This window comes from Lissotriton helveticus, chromosome 12, assembly GCF_964261635.1.
Source record: "Lissotriton helveticus chromosome 12, aLisHel1.1, whole genome shotgun sequence".
Taxonomy (NCBI): domain Eukaryota; kingdom Metazoa; phylum Chordata; class Amphibia; order Caudata; family Salamandridae; genus Lissotriton; species Lissotriton helveticus.
The window spans coordinates 194,089,320-194,111,514 of NC_136073.1; positions in this window are offsets into that span (position 1 = coordinate 194,089,320).

The following is a 22,195-nucleotide window of genomic DNA, read 5'->3' on the forward strand; positions in this document are numbered from 1 at the left end:
AAGGGCAAACATGCATTTCTAGAATTTGAACGTGCCATATTATCCCCACACCATCCGGGCAGTCACTTGCTGGTTATGTACCAGGTTTGTAACTATGACCCTCAACTGAAGAGACCAGAAGAACCAATGCAGCAGCTATTGAAGACAGTCCACAGTACAGAGCTACCCGGGTATTACAGCCAAAGAGATGAAGTAATAATATTTGATAGATCTATCCAACAATATGCTCTTGAGATCTTACTATATAGTTTAGAGCAAGAATTTGAGGCAGACATTCCAGTGCGCATTGTGAAAGCCAACAAGAATCACCTTGACTGCCCAGAGCTTTTCAAGTGCAATTGCCACGTATTCTAAGATCAATCCTGCTACAAAGGAAACATGAATTTGGCCTTTTTTTTTAACACAATAAGGTATTAGAACAATATAGACTTTATGCACTGTTATAGGACACAAGCTTTCTGCTGCATATAGTATTTGCAAGGCAAGATTTGATTCTATTAAAAGCATATTTGAAGAAAAAAAACATTGAACTTGCTTAAAAAAAAAATTAAGGCAAAAATTAAATTTCTTTTGAATGTGCTTCCACAATCACTTATTTGTTTTGGGAAGGAGAATGCTGCAAGTGATTGCATCTACCTGCTTCCAAAACAATTGCTTGAACTATATATAACCTCATTTCCAGTTTTGCCTCATCAAAGGATTGTTGTGAACGCTAGGAGAGTTTCCTCCTAGAATAATATATTTTCTAAGTTTGCTTTGCTCTGATTCCTATTAGTATCTATATTAGAAAGTATGAGATCCCTCCTCCATGCAAACGTGATGATAAATATGCACGCTTTCACTGCAAGGCAAACATTTATTTTTCTATTTTTATCTTCACAATAAGACTCTTGATTGTAGGCTGACACCCTACTTGATTATACACATTTAAGCATATATCACAGCATCACTCTGAGTGCAGAAAGCTAACATGGCTCTGTCCTTGTCAGTATGTGAAGTTAAGCTTACTTATATTGGGCTGTGATCGTTTGGACTGAGTAGATAATTTGTCAAACTGTGATTTATTTTGAAAACATTAGATCAAATCAGTGGCCAAATCCCTGTACAAAAGGCTGCGTTTTTGGCCATTGATTAGGAGGTGTTTTCGCACTAGAGATTATCGGCAGAGGTCATGCTGATTTGTGGATACCTGATCCAGAATACACTCTAAATCTGAGATATACCAAATATCTGGAGAGCCAGCTGAAGGAGCTGGGTGCAGTCATGCAGGGACCCCCTTCCTTGACTGAGATACGAGCCTGTCCTTCCATGGCAGAACTCTGATATTAAACAGCCAGACTTGGCGTTTCAAAAGGTTTGCTTTGCGATCCAGGCCAAATGCTCGACAGGCAGGGATGCTGCCTTATGGTTCCGTTGAGGTATACAGGGTCAGACTGATTTGCATATGGCCATGTCTGAACTGGGGTGGCAGAGTGGGCTAAAGACCGGTGATGGATTCAACCCAGATCTTTTGACTGGGTGTGAGTGTTTGATTGGTTCAGATGCTCCGTCCATCACCACCCCCTTTTGTACCGCCTTATGGTTCAGCCTACTAAATTAGTGCAGGGTTTAGAAATATCATCATGGTCTAGAATGCTATATAACTTGTTTATAACTCATTACCACTGTGTCCCTAAACTCTGTTATCGGGACTGCTGATGAGTAACCTGAAAACACTGCCTATGCAAATAATAGCTTGGTTACCTTGTGTTAAGACTATAGTCCAATAAGCATCTCTAACTCAGCATGTGCACTTAGGTGAGTCCCTGCACTGTGAGTTAGAGATCCCACCACTGCAGGTCTGGTGGGAATCTCCGGCATTCTTATCAATTGGCGCCCAATGTCAGCAAACTGATTTTTCTGGTGTTTTCTAGTAGTTTGCAAATAACACACACTCAAAAGACAACTATTACAAACACGTCCGTTGTAATTTTGGTTACCACCTACAGGTTAAATAGGAATCCCTTATCCACTGTAGGTTCTGTCAAGCATGATAATTAAAACAATTTTCCCATTCTGCGGTTTCTGCATTTTGGAACTAAAATTTACATTTAATCTGTTTGTTTAAAGTGATGGTTAACACACAGAGCTGGAAATGTACCAAGGCAATACAGAGCCTATATTTACCTGAATGTTTCTCCAAGGTTCCGGGAACACAAACATTTGGTTGGTGGCTTATTACCTCTCTCTCTCTCCCTCTCTATAACACATACACACTCACTCTCACGCTCTCTCTCACACACGCACACACTCTCCCCTGAGTAATCAAGGGGACACTTACACTCTATTTGCTGGGTATACACTTTATCTAAATCCTGAAACCCTGACATTAAATGATGCATTAGGTATATTAAACTAAACAGGTGATTAATACAATTTGCATTACAGTGGACACAAAGCAGAGCCATTCCCATAGGACCTGCAGCACATGGACAGGTTGCTGTGCAGGCAACCAGTCCACCGACTATAGATGCCATCATGAGCAAGGTGCCCATGAAATGTAATGAATTGCCTTCTTGGTTGCTTGCAAGACCAACCAGTTTCAAGCGGTCTGTCCTCGCACAATTCCCTAAGCAAGCATAGAATCCTTACTATGTGTCTTCCCATTGTGATGGCGCCACCCATAAAGGAGTACAACACCTGAAAAAGTATCTTTGTATGTATTTATACCACTACTCATGGTACACCTTCATTAGCGATTCTCCCAGATGGAGTAATAAAAGTACAACATTTACATATCATCGCACCAGCTCTAGAGCTAGGGATGAAATTATTGGGAATATTGACTGTTTACTCCTACCTTCGGAGCAATTTGAGGTGAAGCAGCAGCTTTGGCCAGCAGTTCCTATTCAGCAATGTGAACAGGAGCTACAAATAATAATTTCTTAAACTTATACATCCATGGTTTGTGATACTCTAGCCACAGATTCCTTACCTTATATTTATCCCCAGGCGTCAGACTGTATCTGGACATTTTTCGTGAGCAGTACCTCTGAGTGCCGGTAGGTGGCATCATTCAGCTCATCCCTGCCAGAAGTGATGTGTGCGGTGCCTATATAGGTGCCACCCCAGCTCGCTGGTGTCTGTTCTTTTCTTTCCACGTCAGTCAGTGCAGATCTGGGAAGAGCTACACCTTTGTCATTTTTTTACTAACTTTTAATGACTTTTTTAGTTTTTTTTTAGGTTTTCCTCCTGGTGTAGCAGGAATGTTATCGTGGCAGGCTGGCTTCAAGCCCTCTGGCACCTGCCACTGCTCGATGTCAGTGACGGACCCATATCTCGTATGCCTATGGTACTCCGAGCACGACCACGATCTGAAGGCCTTCTGTGGTTGTCGCGCCATGAACCCGAAGGCCTTGAGGGAGCAATCTACCAAGCTCCTGGCAGCTTGACGTGTGACACCGCAACAGTCCAGATCCCAGTCAAGAGGAGCAGTAGAAGAGTCAAAGATCTTCATCACACTCTAAGCTGTCTACCCATTAGGGTAAGTCCCACCACAAGAAGAAGAAACAGTCAAAGCATTCTTCAATGTGGTGAGGGAGCATTGACATTCATGGCCTGGCTCAGCAGTAGAGCCAGCACCATGGCCATTTCCGCAACTCCCCAAGTTTATGGTGCCGGAGCGACCCCTAGCCAATTAAATCTATTTTATGAGGCCATGTACCTCATATTTGGGCAGCTCGAGCCCTCTGGTGTATCTTGGGGCCCTGTAGGTTCAGGAAGGGCCTATATTGGTTCCATGCCGGCAGCTCCGGCCCTGGCATCTGCCGGGAACCTTGGAGGCAGAGAATAGGGAATTAAGACGATTCTTGTGTAGCCACTTTCTGGTTACTGAGTGTTGGAATTGGCACTTTTTGCAGGGTCATCACTGAATTTTTGCCTTCCTTCTAATCAGTTTTCTGACCTGGTGTTGGAGGTTTTAGGACTCTGGGCACTTTAAAACTGCTGTCCAGTTTAAAGTTTGTGCACTTTCTGGGATGTATGAAGATACAACGCATACTTTTACAACGCATGCCTTTACAACACATTTTTTAAAACACAAGATCCATTACAACGCATTCCATTACAACACATGCCATTACAATGAATTTCCTAAAACTACCATTGCAACGCATTCCATTACAACGCATACTACCTTTACAACGCATACCATTACAACGCATGTTTGGTAAGTATTGGATAGTATAGGGGTAAACATTACTATTCTAACTCCAGGGGGTGCAACAGTAGGGTAAGTGTTGGATAGTGTAGGGGTAAAAGTTACTATTCTAACTCCAGGGGGTGCAGCAGTAGGGTAAGTGTTGGATAGTGTAAGGGTACTATGCGTTGTAATGGTATGCGTTGTAATGACATGCGTTGTAATGACATGCGTTGTAATGGTATGTGTAGTAGTAGCATGCCTTGTAATGGTTGCGTTGTAATGTCATGCGTTGTAATGGATCTTGTGTTGAAAAAGTTTCATTGTAATGGTAGTGCGTTGTAAAAGTTGCGTTGTAAAGGTTGTTTCCCGCTCTCTGTGGTAAACAAGGTAAGATTGATTTACACCTGTTTGGCAAATTTAATTTACCTGTCAGTCCCTTGTAAAGTGGTATGTCAGATACCCAGGGCCAGTAAATTAAATGCTACTGGTGGGCTTGCAGCGCTGATTGCGCCATCCACCAAAGTAGCCTTTCAAACCTGTCTCAGGCCTCTGCCATTGCAAGGACTGTGCGCGCAATGCTACTGCCGCTGTGACGGGACACCTAAAGTGTGTGCCACGTCTGTAACCCCCTCCCCCCTTTTACTGCATGTCAGTCACCCCTACGGTAGGTACTAGCTAGCACTATGGGCAGGGTGCATTATAGGTAAAAGGTAGGACAGGTACCTTAAGTGAGTGACATGTCCTAGTAGTGACAAACAGCCATTTTGGTTTCTTGCTGCTGTGAGGCTGCCCTCTCATAGGAATGCATTTGGGATTCCCTGATAAGTGTTTCCGTGGTAATTCCTGATAGGAGAGGAACAGCGTAGTCAAGTCTGGTATATTTGGAATAGTAATAATAAATGCTACGCAATGGTGTGCGCAGATTTATTATCACTATTTTAGAAAAAACACTTTTAGAAGTTCGCATTTCTATGTGCTATGTGTCTGCCTGCCTGATCGGTATTGCATGTCTGGCCCTGGAGTGACAGGGATTTGTGAGATGTGAGGCTCCAAGGAGGGCAGGGTGAGTCAGCGCTAGGCTGAATAGGAGATCTGCATTTGGAGTAGCGGGGGAGTAGTCCCATGACCCTAAATAGTTCTTTGCCTGCCAAGGTGAATGATGGCTCCGCCCCCCCCGTGGTGTGTCTGAGGACCGAGCCCCATCTGACAATGGAGGGTGGAAGCCTTGTAAATAGAGGGCTTCAACACCCCCCAGAACCAGTTGAGGCTAGTTCCCCCAAGCCCTGTGCAAGCGCAAACAAAGGAAAATGTACTATAAGTACTGGGGCTGTGACCCCATGAAGGGGTGCTTCCTTGTGCTACTTGGCTACATGATGCGGCTGGGCCTCAGGACGAACCACCACGAGGGACTGCCTCCCTCCTGGAGGGCCCTGTGAGCTGGCTTGCCTGGGCCCAGTCTTTGCCCTGAAAGTTTGATTTAGCGCCTTGTGAGCACTATATATCTCTCCCGCGATGGGGCGAGTACTGGTGCCCTGCAGCGCGAGGCTGCGACCTGTCTGGAGGGAAACCCGGCGTAGAGATTGCCCCATGCTTCCAGGAGGAGTGGGAGCCCTCCCGCACTGTGGTGTTTATTTAGGAGCGGGAGCCCACCCTGCACTGCCAATGCGTCGGGGAGCAGGAGCCCACCCCGCATTGGTGTTTACTTAAAGGTGGGAGCCTACCCCACACTGTTGTGCAAAAAGAGTCGCTGCCGCAAAGCGACCCAGGCCGGAAGTCAGGCAAATCCGCCTGACTGAGGGAGGAGCTCCACATCAGATACAGAAGCCAAGGGCCTGACGCACCGTTGCCAGAAGTCAGGCATTGCCTGGCAGGAAGAGGGTAGTCCAAGGCCCAAAGGAGGAGTCAGGCAATTGAGACCGGCCAGAAGAAAGACTGCCGGAGCGAACGACAGGCAGAGGTTGCCTGGTCCAGTGCGGTGCTCCTGTGCTGCGAAGGAGAGCCCTGCGTGCAGCCAAAAGTCCGACGGCAGTCCCCGGAATTGCTCAGCCCCCAAGGAATGGTGAGTGGAGCTGAGCTTCTTTCTTTGGCCTCCAACCGTGCCATGGCAGTGAGACTTGCTTCCCGATTTCACCCTGCCAGCAAGTCCCTGTGAGTGGGGCCGACAGGAGAGGCCTCTTGGTACCAGTGGGTACTTGGGCAGAGAGTTCCCCAAATAGGAGCCCTGGGAAGGAGGGAGAGAGAGCGAGAATTCGTACTTGTATAGTGCACTTATACCCTGAGGTGTCTTGGCGCTGTACGCATACTGCTGTGAAACCCTTCGTGGCTTTTCCCTGTGAAGTGCCCACTCCTGGGCACCCCCAAGGTGAAGCCAGGCATCCCAGGGCTGTTGGGGCCATTGTGGAGATTAAGCAAGCTATTGCCCAGAGTTGCAGAGTGGGACCCATGATTAGATTAGGCACTGAGGTGAGAATTATCAGGTCCAAGGAAATTGAGCCCAAGACCCGCCGAGGTGGGAATTGAACCCTGGTCCTGCACCAGACCTCTACATCAGGGTCTGCCGCTCTAACCATTGAGCCCCACTTCTCCACCACGGGCTCCCCAGGCACTGTTGGTGCCAGTGCTTATTGCCACAGCTGCCCCGCCAAACAGCGGGCAGCTGCAGCGTGGGGGCAATTTTGTTTGTAGAGTCCCGGAGTGGGACTCAAGAGGCACTGTGGTGCCAATAGTAATTTCACAGCTGCCCCACCAGACAGCGGGCAGCTGCAATGTTAGTGGAATGGTTTCTGGTCTCTAGAGAAACCGGGGTGGATCACACCCTTGCCCCAATTTTTTGGTGCTGGCCTGGTGGGCCTGCACTCGGCTGCAAATGGCAGCTTAGCTCCTTGACATTTCGGGACAAAGGGCATTTGAGCCCCAGAGAAGGCAAGTTGGCCCGGGGGTCATTTTGGATACCTTTGTGTACCTGTTGGGTGCAAGGCCCTAAAGGAAGGCATAATGCAGTTATGCCAAAGGTTATTATGCACCTGGGAGTGTTACTACGGTGCACTTCAGTAATGTGATTTATGCATAATGTGTATATGCTTAAGGAGATGCAGACATAATGTGTTTATGTTGCTAATGCTGAGTACAGTATTTTGCCAGTAGTTACTGGTTGTGTTTTATATTTGCTACTTGTGCTTTGTGATGGTTCAGACAGTGGCCCGATTGGCCCCGTCATGCATATAATCCCCTGTAAATTATTACCCGGTGGCAGTTGGCACAGTATATATGTGTGATTATGATTCTAATGTGTTTATGATAATACAAAGGCTATTTTTTATATAACCTTGTGTGGAGTTTCTTTTGTGGTTTACCTAGTGTGTTGCCACTTTGTGTGTGTGTTGCGTAAATGCTTACACATTGCCTCTGGGATAAGCCTGACTGCTCGTGCCAAGCTACCAATGGGGTGAGCGGGGGTTATCTTCAGCGTGTAACTCCCTTGCCCTGACTAGAGTGGTGGTTTCTGCCTGGTTTAGGCGCAAGCCCTAGTCAACCAGAAATCCCATTTCTAACTCTGAGGAACCTTTCTTTTTCCTACTAGCCTTCTGCCTCTGGGTTTTATGTATAACACTGAGAGTGCATTTGAAAGGAAGGGAAACTGGATGCAAGAATAATTTGTGCATACTCACTGTCTGGTTGCTGGGAAACCATAGTTTTGTTCTACCAGACTTCTATCTCTGAGAGTGGCTGCCTCAAACTGCATTTTAGTATTAGCTCTGGAGGGACACTAGGATTACCATATTAAACTCCCCACATACATCCCAGCTCTCTGAGCCCAAGTACAGTATGACAGAAGTATTTTTGCGATCTTACAAATGCCCAAAGTTCTTTCTACCCAATTGGTTAGTGCATGCCAGGAGGCATTCCCACCCACTAGCTTATGCCAGGCATTAATGTGACATCTTCAGGCACCCATTTCGGAACACTACTGGACCTGAGGAAGATTAGAAGAAGATTGAAGCTGCTACAACCTGTGAAGAGCCCTGCAGGACTGGACCTGCTCTTGTTGCAAGACATGGACTCCAAGGGCCATAAGGCTGACCTTCTGCTCAAGCTACACAGACATGACAAGCTACAAGGTGCATTTCCTACAACTGCCCAGCTAATCAATGGCCACTGGAATATGACTGTCTGATACCCTATGAGTCTCCAAGTGTCTCCCATATGGTCCTGAGAGGCTTTAGAAGTGTACTCCTATTGTGAATTGAGACTTAAGACTGCCATCAGAACATAAATGACCAAGATGAACCCGGTAGGTGTATCCAATCTATGCTCCATTGTGGACTGCATTGAATTGCGTTTAGGTCCTGGTCTATCATAATCATAGGTACTTTATGCTGTTGGGCGCTATTTATACTTACAACTTTAGAAACTCATCTCTCTGGTTCTCTTTATTGTCTTTTTGTCACTATGTTTATTATATTTTACTCTGTTTCTAATTAGATTTTGGATTTTTATTGATTTGCATTTTGGCTGTTTTGGCACTGTATAAATACTTGTCCTAAATTAATCCTGTCTGCTCTGTGCCACCGCTACCAGGGGACTGAACTCTGATTATTTTAATGACTTCAGGGGTCCACCCTGACAAGAGTTGTGATTATTCCTTTGGGTGTGTAGTCATCCACCCCAAATAATCACATTGTTTACCCTACCTAATGCTATGAATGGCATCAGTGAGTCTGTTAGAAACTTTCATCCAAGAAGATAATAATCAGAGCTCCTCTTAACATGGTAAAGGCCTTTAGTTGTGGGGTAGTCCTTTCAATGGAGTTCATTCCATCTGAGATTTGACATTTGGGCATCCAATACCACTGATACACACATTACAGTGGACTTGTATAAAAAAATCAAATATGACAATTTACTCACAAAATTGTTTTTTATTTGAGAATTTAGGCTTTCATAAGTGAAACATGGAAAAGAAAACACAATCTGTCAGAGTGAGATGGAGGGTTTTGGTAAGGGATGCCATCTAAGAAGTAGGAAGTTATTGAAGAGGTTGGCTTGATATCTTTCCTGACTTGCTGCACTGTGGGAGAAAGTATAATGTGCAAACCAAGATCATTCCAGTGGCTTGTAGTAAATGCTGATAAAGCCTTTTGGTGGATGACTCCTTTTTAGGTATTTGTAGCTTCCAATATTGTTAGGGATTTGTCCCTTCTCTCCAATATACCAGATATATTTTGTTTAGTGACTTGGGCTGTACTATACAAAGTGCCCGGGGCGCAATGGACGTTTGCACTGGCTTTGCGCGCCTCTTGGCACTTTGCTATTATGGAAGAGGCCGCAGACGCTTGGGCGGCCCCTTCTGTAATACAGATAGCGCTGGTGCACATGTATCGCCAGCGCTATAATCAGAGGGTGGTCCCTTTTTTGTATGGGTGTATAGTGTCTTGCAGCTTCTATTTTCTCAAGTAAAACTGTGCATTTGTTGGACGACATAATCGTTGGAAAGGTGTGAAATTGATTCTGAGCACCCCTCAGGCTATGTTGGCCTATAGAGAAAATCAAAAAAGGGGATGGAAGAGGTGGTGCTGGTAGGCACCGAGGTGGGCGCGTCCTCCTCTTGTCAAAGTTTTAGTAATCACAAAGGTCCACCTCGGAGAGGTTTATTGTGCATCCTGTTGGTGTTGGAATACACATGATGTGTTAAAATACCCCTCACACACCAAAAGGGCCCTTGGTGTCATGCTTCATCATCGGGGTCTTCCCGCTCGTCTACCGAACGGGGCAGTGCTGCGACAAGCGACTACGCTGGAGCACCTTTTGAGTGAAGGTGCTATGTGAGTGAGTGGGAGTGAGTGTCAGTAGGGTCAGGGGTGATATGGTGATATTTAAAAAATACCTGGCCTAGTGTAAAGAAAAAGTATTTATTAAGCACTGGCTGGTATTATTAAAAAACGTGATGCCGGAAAGATTAAGCTGGTTAGTGTGCTAGCTTTCCTGTGCGGGTCAACATGTTTCGGGGCACCATGCCCCTTCGTCAGGACCGGGGTCAGATCCCCCTGTCACTCACTAGATGTTTTGCCACAGTGCGTGTACGTACCCTAAACTGTAAGGTAGTAATTTTTATCAATGTGTATTTATATTTTATACACCCTAGCTAGTACTGGTATGCTTGGTTGTATGCCTGAAAAAACAAGAACCAGGAGTTACTAGTGCGCGGATCCCAAAGCGCTTCGCTTAAAGGTACCTGTGAAAAGAAATGGTGGAAAAAAGAAGCTCATACACATAGTGCATACAGATACTGCTGGATGTCCTATGGGAGATGAATGGTTATCCATTGAATCTGTAGATAAAATTAGCTAGGCACGCAGTCACAGCTAAGTTCAACACACAATTACACACATAATCAAGTACAGCATGGGAAAGAATGTGCATAGCGGTATATACATACTAGGTTGGTAGGGGATCAATGCCCCATGAGCCAAAACTGAACAGATGGGTAATTGGAGGTCCAACTGCAGTGGGGGAGTAAAAAAGGGGGAGAGAGAAACAAGAGTCTGTAGGTATTTACACCTTCGTTTTGCAATGAGTATGGACATCAGAGATCTGGTGCCTATCCTAGATCGGCTATGCCGTACTTACTAAACCTCCAGCCTCGTGGTGCTTCCTCCTCTGTTCGTGGCTTCCGTGATTGTGAGGAGGGGAGCTGGGGCGGAGGTTTTTATAGTCGGAGGAAGGTCATGAATTGCTGAACTTAATTGAATAATGACCATTAACTCGGGACATGTGTATTTGTAAAAATTAGGGCGGCTCGAAAGGAAAATATGGCGGCCATTGGTTAGTATCCGAAACTGGAGCGCTAGGTGGGGGGTATAGTTTCAAGGAAGATCGCTATTGATTAGAAATGCCTCCAAAAGCCTTTATTCTGTTCGAGGCGATGTTGTCGGTAAATGGGTGGGAATCGGTGGCTCCAAAGGTAGTGGAGGTGTGCGCAGCGCTGAGCGCGCATGCGCAAAGAAGTGTCCCTTTTACGCGCATGCGCGGTAAGCGCAACTGACTCCTAGGAGGCCGGGTTAATCCGCGCATGCGCGGGGGCGTCATGTCCGCGCATGCGTATGGGTGTTAGAATCAAGGAGGCGGAATTGCGCAAATAGCGCTGTCTAGTATAGTGGAGATGAAAGAAACCTTTCTGATATTGACATAACATTTGCAAGGGAATCGAAATGCGACCCCCCACTGAGGTTGAACAAAAAAATAATATAGAAATAAATATTAGGATCTATAGGTTAAAGGTGTCATCATATTATTTTCACATGACACCTTTAACCTATAGATCCTAATTAGATCCTAAGAAGAACCTAAAGGTGTTTGCATCTGCAATTGAACGATGTCTTTATTTCTATATAATTTTTTTGTTCAACCTCAGTGGGGGGTCGCATTTCGATTCCCTTGCAAATGTTATGTCAATATCAGAAAGGTTTCTTTAATCTCCACTATACTAGACAGCGCTATTCGCGCAATTCCGCCTCCTTGATTCTAACACCCATGCGCATGCGCGGACATGACGCCCCCGCGCATGCGCGGATTAACCCGGCCTCCTAGGAGTCAGTTGCGCTTACCGCGCATGCGCGTAAAAGGGACACTTCTTTGCGCATGCGCGCTCAGCGCTGCGCACACCTCCACTACCTTTGGAGCCACCGATTACCACCCATTTACCGACAACATCGCCTCGAACAGAATAAAGGCTTTTGGAGGCATTTCTAATCAATAGCGATCTTCCTTGAAACTATACCCCCCACCTAGCGCTCCAGTTTCGGATACTAACCAATGGCCGCCATATTTTCCTTCCGAGCCGCCCTCATTTTTACAAATACACATGTCCCGAGTTAATGGTCATTATTCAATTAAGTTCAGCAATTCATGACCTTCCTCCGACTATAAAAACCTCCGCCCCAGCTCCCCTCCTCACAATCACGGAAGCCACGAACAGAGGAGGAAGCACCACGAGGCTGGAGGTTTAGTAAGTACGGCATAGCCGATCTAGGATAGGCACCAGATCTCTGATGTCCATACTCATTGCAAAACGAAGGTGTAAATACCTACAGACTCTTTTGTTTCTCTCTCCCCCTTTTTTACTTCCCCACTGCAGTTGGACCTCCAATTACCCATCTGTTCAGTTTTGGCTCATGGGGCATTGATCCCCTACCAACCTAGTATGTATATACCGCTATGCACATTCTTTCCCATGCTGTACTTGATTATGTGTGTAATTGTGTGTTGAACTTAGCTGTGACTGCGTGCCTAGCTAATTTTATCTACAGATTCAATGGATAACCATTCATCTCCCATAGGACATCCAGCAGTATCTGTATGCACTATGTGTATGAGCTTCTTTTTTCCACCATTTCTTTTCACAGGTACCTTTAAGCGAAGCGCTTTGGGATCCGCGCACTAGTAACTCCTGGTTCTTGTTTTTTCAGGCATACAACCAAGCATACCAGTACTAGCTAGGGTGTATAAAATATAAATACACGTTGATAAAAATTACTACCTTACAGTTTAGGGTACGTACACGCACTGTGGCAAAACATCTAGTGAGTGACAGGGGGATCTGACCCCGGTCCTGACGAAGGGGCATGGTGCCCCGAAACATGTTGACCCGCACAGGAAAGCTAGCACACTAACCAGCTTAATCTTTCCGACATCACGTTTTTTAATAATACCAGCCAGTGCTTAATAAATACTTTTTCTTTACACTAGGCCAGGTATTTTTTAAATATCACCATATCACCCCTGACCCTACTGACACTCACTCCCACTCACTCACATAGCACCTTCACTCAAAAGGTGCTCCAGCGTAGTCGCTTGTCGCAGCACTGCCCCGTTCGGTAGACGAGCGGGAAGACCCCGATGATGAAGCATGACACCAAGGGCCCTTTTGGTGTGTGAGGGGTATTTTAACACATCATGTGTATTCCAACACCAACAGGATGCACAATAAACCTCTCCGAGGTGGACCTTTGTGATTACTAAAAATATGTTGGCCTATAGCCCTGCTTGCTCAAAGTGCACCATCTGTATCCCTAACCTTAAAGGGTAACAAATGGATGTCCAACCTCAGAACATATCAACCCTGACTCCCCAAGGAAGTCGTGGTAACAGATCTAGAACACTTTTGTTCAGGCACTCATGCATACCCAAAGAGATACACAAGAAATACACTGTGGAGTGTTTCAATATTTTTTGACGCATTGTAATTCTTGAGTAAAATATTTGTGCTGCAGTTATCAAGAGGAGGAAATCAAATAATGTGATTAGTATTAGGAGAATGGTGATAAAGATGATCAATTCAATCATTTTGCTGATTACAGAAAACATATGCTTGCATACAAGTACTGTAATATAAAGTACTCCTACCTAGCGCATCCTAACCTATCATATGTTATGTCTAAGGTGAGAGAATCTGCCAAATCCCTTTTGGGTGTGCTGACTCGATTACCTGCGTGTAAGTTTCAGCGAGTTGCCAGTCTTCCTGTAGGCTTGGACAGTATCCCTCGCATGAGGTGAAAGGAATCAGCTGAGCTGGAACTCAGTCATATAATAACATCCTCTATGTCACTAAGCTAAAGTCCCAGTCAGGCCGCTATTGTTTATTCCATTGTGATAGCTCTGTTTCTGATTCTACAAAAACAAACAACATCTTGCATGCTGAACTTAGCCCTTGTACAGAATATTCAAGGTGATCTGATAGAGTGCCTACAAATTGGTATTGTAAGTAAACTGAGTTTGAGGAATGCTATCCTGACATCGTGTTCAGGAAGAGAAGGCACCTTAAGAACGTAACCATGTAAAGAAGGCATAACATAACATGACATAATACCTCCATATGATAATGTCCTCATGCAAATGAGGCAATCTCTTTGCCTTTGTGCACCACCGTATTATAGACCTGGGTGCAAAGGCAAAGAAGCCATCAGGAGGCGCACTTTTGACAGGTGCGCCCGGTACAAACCAGGAAAATGTGCCGCCTTGTATAATTCTGCCCCAGGCAGTCTAGTTTTCTTTTTTGTTCCAAGTAATGTGATTTCAAGATCACACAGAACATTTTAAACTGGATTCTACTGGGCAGAAGGAGTAATTTTAACACACAAAAATATTTCTGAGAATTTCCAGCTGGCACAGAATATTATGGACGGTCATGAATGTTGTAATAGTAATAATGTATTTAAATATTTTTAATTTTTAGATTTTCCCAAGAACTTCTGGTGCTAGATATCTTGTTTCTTAACTTTCTTAATCTTTTAAAAGGCGTATGGATGTGTGATCCCAATAATTATAAGTAGTTTCATATGTTATAAATGTTTTAAACACTTGCAAGAATGTATTCAGTTCTGCCAGGCCACCATATTCAAGTTGCAGGCTGAATTAGAAGAGTATGGTGCACAATATTTGCACTTCTTAGACTGTTTGGCAAATATCTACATGGCTAAAGAGGATTGTATAGCCAGACTGCTTTTCTAAAGTAAATGTACTTTTGTTGTGCATCGAATATCTGCAGTATTGGCTCTAATTAGTATTTTGCAGACAGGATACTCTGCCACAAATGTAGTGGACGTCCCGAATGTCATTTTACTAGTGCAATATTGTATCCTGTCTGCAAAACTCTAAATAGGACCCTAATTCTGAACACCCAACAATGTTACATTATTTAATTAGTATTACACGTAAGACTCTCCTTATAAATTACTTTCCAAACATTATGTGCATGTTCCTTTTTATATAAATAATTTTTTGCAACACGTGGGTGAATGAAACATATGTTGGCCAGTGTAGACACATGAATTTGGTTGTTACTTAGAGTTTAACAGATGGAATTCTCCACCACAAATGTGTCAAAGAACCCACCAAGCCACATTTTTGGTTCATTGGGTCTATTTAGAGATGGGCAAACTTCATAAGTGTTCCAGTGGAAACGTTAGGCCTACAGCCTGCAGTGGATTGTGCCATTGGTTTTAATAGCCTGCATTGTAAAAAATAAAATGTAGAACTGATGTTGTGACTGTTGGAAATGGCCCTTTTTGAGGGTTATGCCCAAACTTTTTGCTTCTTCCTCCTTTATTTTTCCTGACCTGTGGTTGTTGGCAATAGGACTCTGGGCACTTTACCACTGCTGTTCGGTGCTAAAGTGCATATGCTCTCTGTATAAATTGTTATTGTGATTGGTTATCCATGATTGGCATATTTGCTTTACCAGTAGGTCCCTAGTAAAGTGCACTGAGTGTGCCAGGGCTGGTGATTCAAATGCTACTAGTGGGCCTGTAGCACTGATTGTGCCACCCACATGAGTAGCCATAAAATGGTGCCTCAGGCCTGCCACTGCAGTGCCTGTGTGCAGTTGCTAACTGCCATGCTGACCTGACCAGTGTCCACACTAGCCAGGCCTAACCCTTGCCTTTCTGTACACATTGGACACCCCTATGGAATGCCCAAGGTACCCCCCTGGGCAGGGTGCAGTGTATTTTAAAGGTTGAGCATGTACTAGTGTGGGTGACATGCTCTGGTAGTGAATTACAGCCATTTTTGTTTTTCACTATTGAAAGGATATCTTGCCAATAGGCTATAATAGGGAATGCTGTGTATAATGCTTACCTGCATATCTTCCCATAGGAGCAAGATAGAAATTTGAAGTCAGAATTTAATAACACCTCTTTTAGGAAGGATGGTTTTTAAATCCTATGTTTGAAAGCTGCACTTTTAGAAAGCGGCTGCTTTCTTGTCTGACCTTTCTGTGTGCCTTTGGCTGTTTGTGAATTGACTGTCTGGTTCATGAGTGACAGGGCTGGGGGATTCCAGGAGACAGAATGAGTCCGCCCAGTGGTGAATTGAGAGATCTGCATCTAGATGGGAGGGATGAGTTACACCTGGAAGCTGAATAGGACTGTGCCTGCCCCCACAGTGCTGCCTCCACCCCCTGTGGTGCGTCTGATATCTCTGCCCCGTACTGTGAAAGTAGAGAAGGAATCATGTCAACAAAGTGCTCCAGGGCTGTGCTTTCCCTCCACAATGCTGGCTCCACCTCCTGTGGGGCGTCTGATGTTTTTGCTTTGCACTGTGAAAGGAAAGGAGGAGTCATGTAAACAGAGTGCTCCAGAACTGGTTTTGACCGGGCTCAGGGCCCTCCTGCACAAAGGGAACAAAGGATTGTTGGGGTATAAGTACAGGACCCCAGACCACTGAACTTTAGATCATCCTGGAATCAAGAAGGAACCTCTGTCAAGGAGAAAGCTGGAGGACTGAAGAGGAAGGACTGTCCTGCTGTGTAATTGTGGCCTGACCTGCAGTTGCTTTGCTGCCAAGGAGAGGGGAAGGACTTTGCTGTTGCTTTGTCCCCTTGCTTGAAGAGATCTCCAAGGGCCTGAGAAGAGCTGGCTCCCTGTTAAGAAGTCCCAGGAACAAAAGGACTTCACCCCCAGCTTCACCCTGAACTCTGCTGAGAGAGGTCTGCCCTTCTTAGAGTGCTTGATTCAATTGTGGGGTCTCTGGAAGTTGTGCCAGCTGTTTGGGAAGTCAGACAAGGAGAAACTAAGACAATCTGCAATTTTCACGCATCGCTCGCTTGCGGAGCGCATCCCAGACAGTGCGAGGAAATTCCCGCCATCGTGAAGATCGAGATCGTCGCAGCGCCTGTTGCCGCTGCAAGAACCGACGCTTCATTCACTTGCGGAACGCATTGCTCCAGTGCGGGAAGATTACTGTTGCTGAGAGTATCGTCACACAGCCTGTCGTCGCTGGGTGAGATCGCTGCACCGCTTGCTTGCGGACCGCATCACGTCGCTGCGAACATCGTCACAAAGCCATCGCATCGAGGGCCCACGAGAGAAGATCGCCGCTGCGCTGCGCATCGCCGCCACACCTGAGATCATTGCCGCCCCGAAGATCGTCGCATCGTGCCTGTGTGAAACACTTCCTACCGAACCTGCGCATCGGAATCCATACAAGGTATCGCAACCCTCCCCATACAGATCGGATTTGTCGCAAAACACCCACTGCGTCCAGCGGGGCTGTCGCATCGCCTTTCCAGGTTCTCAGGCGTGACGCATTGCTTGTTTTTCAATGCCGCCGCTTCCATTTGGTACTTTTGTCGCATCTACAGGTACTTTGGGCTAAACGTGACGCAACTGTGGATTATTTTAATGCAAACCCTAGAACTCTTTTAAAATCATATTCTTCAACTGTGTATGTTTGATTTTTGTCGTTTTGGTCTTGTGTAGTTTAGATAAAGATACTTTATTTTTCTACACTGGTGTGGAGTCCATTTGTGGTGTTTTCACTGTGTTACTGTGAGTGTTGGTACAAATACTTTACACATTGCCTTTAATAAGCCTGTCTGCTTGTGCCAAGCAACCAAGGGGGTGAGCAGGGGTTATCTAAAGAGTGTATCCCCCTTACCCTGACTAGAAGCAAGGGTCCCTATTTGGACATTGGTACCTACCTCTGCCAACTAGAGACCCCCAGATCTAACATTGGTGGTCAGCGGTGAGGATTTGAACTTATATTTGTACTTGACCCACAGTAATTAGTGTACATCACTAGTTTAGTGCAGACCGCTACGCAACCACATACTGTTTGTTTTGTTTACTGGTGTCCTCCTGGAAGTATTTTTTGGATACGGAGACTCTGGCACCTGTGAAGTCTTGCCAAAATGGAAGTCAACTTTTTCCACCTGTATATCTACACACTGGAGGAGATAAAAGCTTTTTGCGAAAAGAGGGGCCTGCCCGTGGAGAGCGGGTCCACAAGGAGGGATCTTGAGGCACGCCTGTATTCCTATGAGGTCAGAATTTGGGAAGCAACACTATCAGACGATTCTGAGGAGGAGGACTGCTCTGACAGTGAGGGAGAGAAAGATGAGGGGCTCCTTGCTGCTGAGCAGAAGTGCAGAGAATTAGATCAGGAATCCAAGAAGGGTGAGGTCCGGTGGGCCTTAGCCCAGAAAGAAAATGTGTAGCTCAAGAGGTGAGCTTTGCTGAGTTGGAGGTGGCATCCAGCTCAGATGGTGGCAGCAAGATTGCAGTTTCTAGTGCTGAGAGAAAGGTACAAACACCCAGACATGTGGTGCCTGACTTGAGGTAGGGGGTTGACATACACCAGAGGGTTCAGGTTAATGAGGTAGCTCCAGTGGGGTGCAGTGTCCCTGAAGTAGATTGGGGGACTGACACAAGGGGTCATATTCCTAGTGATGGGAGAGATGCTCTACTGACTAGATAAGGTACAGGGAGAGGGGTTCCCCCATGGTAGAAACCTTGGTGTGTGAGAGTGAAGACCGTCCAGAAGAGTGTGGGTCATGTGACAGTCTCAGGCGAGTGGTGTGGGGTTCGTGTGCAAGGCACTAGAGGGTGAGGCAAAGGGTAGCTTGGTTAACAACTGTGTGGGGCTGTGTGTGTCATTTGTTGGAGAGCATATATTAAGTCCCTGTTTTCCAGAGATATGCCAACACCTGGTGGAGTGTGAGTTCCCTGATTCCAGAGAGTTTGCGTTGGAGGCAGACCTCTTGGTGGATTCCAGAGGGTCTGAATAGGCATTGGGGAGTGATCCCAAAAGGAGTGGCGCAGATATCTTCCAGACATGTGTGGTGGAAGAGGTTCAGAATAGCCCAGCTAGGTCAAGTGCAGTGGGAGGGGTATAGGGGCTCATGTCCTGTCTCAGTGGGGAAGGAGTGAGTGTGGGACTGCGTGTCCCAAGGTGCCCGAAACCCAGTCTCAGGGCCTGGAGGGTTCCCTAAGGGAATACCAGGTTGGGGGCCCAGAGGGTGCTAGTAGGCCATTTGAGGAGGATCTCCTTGTGTTTGGTGAACGCGGAGTGCCTGTAACCAGGCCTCCATCAGTTCTGGTGTCTGGCAGTGCCACTCCAGTTGGGAGGGTGCAAAATTCCAGACTGAGGGGTGAGAGGGGGAAGGAGTCCCCAGTGGGAGAACCAGTGGGTTAGGGGCCAGCCAGAAGGGCTGAGTCACCGGTGAGTGACCATGGTGACCTCACTTCTGTCCTGGGGAATCTTCCAGCGCTATGAGATGGACAGGGGCCGGGAGATCTGCACCAGGCAGACTGTCACATGACACCTGAGTTGTGTGTCACCCTTGGGATGGGGGGGGATATGTGCTCCCAATGAAGTCCTGGTGCGCCAGGCAAGTGCACAACCGCAGGTACTGGTACCTGGGTTGGGAGACCAGGTTCAGGAGCTGCCTGACCTTGAGGGGAGGATATCTGTAAGCAGTGTCCTGACCTGTTCTGCTTCCAGGGGTACCACCCCAGTTGGGGGAGTGCAGCCCTCTGGAAGGGGATACAGAGAGAGGGAGTCCTCGCCTCTGACCCTGGTGCAACCTGAGGGTTTAGACCCTAGGTTGGGAGACCAGTTACTGGAGAGAGGTCCTGAACTGGTGGGAGAGTTGTGTTCTGAGAATGACTCTCCTGGGAGGAGAGGGCAGGACCCCAGAAGGAGAGGTAGGGGAGTAGAGCCTCGCCCATGACCTCTGGTCAGCCTGAGGGTACAGTCCCTGGGCTGGCGGGCCAGTGTCAGGATGCCCTACCTGATTTGGCAAGAGGGAGAGTGGAGTAAAGGTGCCAGGCACCTGGTGCTACTGCCCTCCACTCGCTGACGCCACAGAGGTTAGAGAGGCCTGACCGGCATGAGGCCTGGCTCTCATCACTGACAGCTGTCAGTGGCCCCTGTGGCTGGTTGTCTTGGTGACAGGGTTGCCCCTGGAAGGGGGACAGGAGTCACACCATGGGGTGGACTGAGCCACACCGCTGTGTTGGCCAGGTGGGTACTGTGTGAGTCCCCAGAAGTCCTGGTGTGCCAGGTAAGTGATCAACCACAGGGGTTGGTCCCTGGTGGGGAAGCCAGGTTCAGGTGTTGCCTGACCTGAAGGATATAGAACCTAGGTTGGAGGGCCAGGTCCGGGGTGTCCCCCTGACCTGGAATACCAGTTGCAGGATAGAACCCCTGAACTGGGGGGTAAATGGTGCAGGACAGCTGCCACAGGTGCCCTGACTATTCTAGAAGGGGGTACCGCTCTAGGTGGGAGGGTACAGATCCCCAAGGAAGGGGAGGACTGGGTGTGGGGAAGCCCACCCCAGCCTCCTGTTCAGCCACCAGAAACAGGCCCCGGACTGGTGGGTCAGTGTCCGGATGTCAGACCGGACCTGACAGGGGGGAGAGTGGACAAAGAATGCCAAGTACCTGGGGCTACTGCCCCCACCCTCTGACGCCACAGGGGTTAGAGAGCCCTGAGAGGCATAAGGCCTGGGTCTCGTCCCTGACCACTGTCAGTGGCTACTGTGGCTTGCTGTCTGTCTGTTGAAACACACCTGTGAGCAAGTCAAGTTTAGGTGCTGCACACGTGGTGCCCACAGGTGACGAGAAGGGTTCCTACATGGGATGGCTTGGTGGACCTTGAGAGTATGGATAGAGTGATCCAACTGGGCTCAGGAAGGCGTAGAAAAGGAATAGTGCCATGCTGTTTGGGACAGTTTCTGTGAATAGTGCCATGCTGTTTGGGCCAGTTTCCGTGTTCTATCGCCCTAAGCAGGGAATCCCATCTAGGTATCGTTTGGTCTACCCTGACTTTAGGCTGGAAGGGGGTTGTGTTGGAAATGGCCCTTTTTGCCGGGTTATCCCCAAACGTTTTGCTTCTTCCTCCTTTACATTTCCTGACCTGTGGTTTTTGGCAATAGGACTCTGGGCACTTTACCACTGCAGTTCGGTGCTAAAGTCCATATGCTCTCTGTGTAAATTGTTATTGTGATTCGTTATCCATGATTAGCATATTTGTTTTACCAGTAGATCCCTAGTGAAGTGTACTGAGTGTGCCAGAGCTGGTGATTAAAATGCTACTAGTGGGCCTGCAGCACTGATTCTGCCACCCACATTTGTAGCCCTAAAATGGTGTCTGAGACCTGCCAACGCAGTGCCTGTGTGCAGTTGCTAACTGCCATGCTGACCTGACCTGTGTCCACACTGGCCAGGCCTAACCCTTCCCTTTCTGTACACATTGGACACCCCAATGGAAGGCCCCAGGTACCCCCCTGAGCAGGATGCAGTGTATGTGAAAAGTAGAGCATGTACTAGTGTGGGTGACATGCTCTTGTAGTGAATTACAGCCATTTTCGCTTTTCACTATTGAAAGGCTATCTTGCCCATAGGCTATAATGGGGAATGCTGTGTATAATGTTTACCTGCATATCTTCCCATAGGAGCAAGATGGAGAATTGAAGTCTGGTATCCCAGAACTCAGAATTTAATAAAACATCTTTTAGGAACTATGGTTTTTAAATCCTGTTTTTGAAAGCGGCACTTTTAGAAAGTGGCTGCTTTCTTGTCTGACCTTTCTGTGTGCCTTTGGCTGTTTGTGAATTGAGTGTCTGGTTCGTGAGTGACAGGGCTGGGGAATTCCAGGAGACAGAATGAGTCTGCCCAGTGGTGAATAGAGCGATCTGCATCTAGATGGAAGGGATGAGTTGCACCTGTGACCTGAATAGGACTGTGCCTGCCCCCCACAGCGCTGGCTCCACCCCCTGTGGTGTGTTTGATGTCTCTGCCCTGCACTGTGAAAGGAGAGAAGGAATCATTTCAACAAAGTGTTCCGGGGCTGTGCTTTCCCTCCACAATGCTGGCTCCACCTCCTGTGGCTGTATGATGTTTCTGCTCTGCACTGTGAAAGGAAAGGAGTCATGTAAACAGAGTTCTCCAGAACTGGTTTGGACCGGGCTCAGAGCCCTCCTGCACAAAGGGAAAAAAGACTTTTTGGGGTATAAGTACAGGACCCCAGACCACTGAACTTTAGATCATCTTGGAATCAAGAAGGAACCTCTGCCAAGGAGAAAGCTGGAGGACTGAAGAGGAAGGACTGTCCTGCTCTGTACTTGTGGGCTGGCTTGCTGCCAAGGAGAGGGTAAGTATTTTGCTGTTGCTTTGTCTCCTTGCTTCAAGAGATCTCCAAGGGCCTGAGAAAAGCTGGCTCCCTGTTAAGAAGTC